This window comes from Pteropus medius, unplaced genomic scaffold (genome assembly GCF_902729225.1).
Source record: "Pteropus medius unplaced genomic scaffold, Ma_sr-lr_union100, whole genome shotgun sequence".
Lineage (NCBI taxonomy): Eukaryota > Metazoa > Chordata > Mammalia > Chiroptera > Pteropodidae > Pteropus > Pteropus medius.
In genome coordinates this window covers 7,465,057-7,468,258 of record NW_024344371.1, presented here as the reverse complement: position 1 = coordinate 7,468,258, position 3,202 = coordinate 7,465,057, and positions in this window count along the sequence as shown.

Sequence of the window (3,202 nt, the reverse complement as noted above, 5' to 3'; positions counted from 1 at the left end):
CGTGTTGTAGAAAAGTAATCTTTGTCTAACCCAAGATCACTAACATTTTCTTCTAGAAATTTTATACTTTTAGGTTTTACATTTTTCCCCAAAATCCATACTTAGTTTTTACATATACTTAAAAATATGGACTAAGGTTCATTTTCTTTTTGCATGTGGATATCCAATTGTTCCAGTACTATTTACTGAAAAGACTTTCTCTACAATTGCCTTTGCACCTTTGTCAAAATCAGTTTTCAATACATAGATGAGTCTAATTCTGGACTCTCTATTGTCTTCCACTGATCTGTTTGTTTATTTTGATGTCAATCACAGTCTCTTGATTACTGTAGCTTTATAACAACTCTTGAGATCAGGTAGAACTGGTCCTCCAACTTTGTTTTTCTTTCACAAAGTTGTTTTGACTAGTCTCGATCTTTTCATTTCCACATGAATTTTATATTAAGCTTGCTAATATCTACAAAAAAATATTGGAATTTTGGTTGAAATTGCATTGAACATATAGATCAAAATGTGGAGAGGAGATATATTAACAATACTGGGTCTTCTGATTGTGAACACATAATATAGTATATGTCTCCATCTATTTAGGTTTTTGTTACCATATCTTAAAATGTTTTATAGTTTTCAGTGTATAAATTTTGCACATCTTTTGTCAGATTTTCACCTAAGTATTTCCTATTTTTGGTGTTATTATAAATGTTTGTTTTCACTTTAATTTCCAATTGTTTATTTCTAGTGTACAGAGATATAATTTTTTTTGTTTATCAATTTTGCATCTTGCAACTTTACTAAACTCACTTATTAGTTCTAGCAACTTTTTGTATACATTCTATTAGGTCTCCTGTATAGATGATTATGTTATTTGGGAATAAGGACAGTTTTTATTCCTCCTTTCCAGCGAGGATGCCTTTTATTTCTTTATTATTGCCTAATGCACTGACTCAAACTTCCAGTACCACATTGAACAGAAGTGGTGAGTGTCCTATTTCTGAATATATGCGGAAAGCACTTAGTCTTTCACCATTAAATATAATGTTAGATGAAATTTCTTTTAGTAAATTCTTTTTATCGGGTTATAGAAATTCTCCTTTGTTTCTAATTTACTGAGAGTTTTGATTAGGAATGGGTGTTTGATTTTTGTCAAACACCTTTTCCTGACCTCTTAAAATGATGGAATGGTTTTCTTTTTAATTTATTAATATATTGAATTAGATTAATTTTTGAATGTTAAACCTTGAATTTCTGTGAAAACCTTTACTTGGTAATTATGTTGAATTCTTTTTCTATATTAATTTGATTTGCTAAAATTTTATTTTGAATGTTTACATCTATGTTAATGAGTGTTATTGGTCTATAGTTTTTTTTCTTCTTGTAATGTCTGTTAGATTTTGGTGTCTGTTATGTTGGCTTCTTATAGATGATTTTGGAATAGTCCCTTCTTTTCAATTTTATGGAAAAGTTTTTGAAGAATTGGTATTAATTCTTCTATAAATGTTTGATAAAATTCACCAGAGATGCTAATTGGGCTTTGAGTTTTGTTTCTGAGAAGATTTTCAACCTCAAATTAAATTTCTTTGATAACTATAGGGCTATTTGGGGCTATCTATCTCTTCTTGAATGAGTTTTGGTAGTTCATATTTTTCAAGAAATTTGACCATTTTGTCTAAATTGTCAAATTTATTTCATAGTGTCATTTATTTCTTTGCATATCTGTATTATCTTCAGTGATGTTACCTAAAGATAATCCTGATATTGGTAATATGTCTTCTTTCTTTTTCTCCTTGTCAGTTTTGCTAGAAGTCTGTCAATTTTATCGATCTTCTTAAAGAACCATTTTTTTGTTTTATTGATTTTTTTTTTTTGTTTTTCTGTTTATTATTTCATTAAATTATTTTATTATTTCCTTCCTTGGGCTTACTTTGTGTTTTTTTTTTTAATCTCCTTTTTTAGATTCTTAAGGTAGAAACTGAGGCCATTAATAACTTCTTTTATAATATAGTTATTTAGTTTTATAAACTTCTCCCTGAGTACTGCTTTGATGACTTCCCACAAAATTTGATATGTTGCATTACCATTTTCATTCAATTGAAAATATTTTCTAATTTCTTGTCTTAGAATTGGTTATTTAGAATTATGCTAGTTAAGGTCCATGGGTTATTTAGAATTATGCCATCTAATTTCCAAATATTTGGAGATTTTCTAGAACTCTATTATTAATTTCTAATTAAATGTCATTGTTACTGGAATCATTTAAAATTTATTAAGACTTGTATCATGGCCCAGAATGTGGTCTATCTGGTAAATGTTCCATGTGTACTTATAAAGAGTATGTATCTATAGTTCTTTGGTAATGTTTTCATAAATTCAATTAGGTGAAGTCAGTTGATTATATTGTTCAAGTCTTCCATATCTTTACTAATTTTCTGTCTACATTTTCTATCAATTATGGAGACTGGGATATAAAATCTCTTACTGTTATTGTGACTTTATTTCTCTTTGCTGTTCTAGCAGTTTTTCCTTCATTTATTTTGAAACTCTATTATTAGGTGCATATATGTTATCTTTATGATTGGCCCCTTTATCTTTATGAAATGGCCTTCTATATCTCTGATAATCCTTCTTAAGTCTACTCTATATGTTTCATTAACGTAGCCACTATAGCTTTTCTGTTTGTTTGTTTATTGTAAGAATGACACAGCTATTTCCATCATTTTGCTTCTCTACAGAAACTATACAAATCAGCAGTCAATGGAACAACATCTTTAAAGAATTGAAAAAAAGCAACAACTGTTAGACCAGTTATATATTCCATAAAAATATTTTTCAAAAATGAAAGTGAAATAAAGATATTTCCAAAATTTTTCAGACTTTTATTGCCAATAGATCTGCACTATAAGAAATGTTAAAGGAAGTGCCTCAGAGAGAAAGATCATGATTGTGATAGCAAATTGAAATTTGAATCTATGCAAAGAGATGAAGAAATGGATAAAACAATGTCAAGAATGATCACATTATATGTTATTTCCAGGAATTATCAATTACTTGCACCTCCTTAGCCTTTAACTATAATATAAAGTTTTAAATATCTCTGAACAAATTTATGATAGATAAAGTAAATGGAAAAACATTTCCTATTGTATCTTCTAAAATAGTGCTAATTAATTTTTCTACATCTCAGCTTTTTCAAGCTGTATCTTTT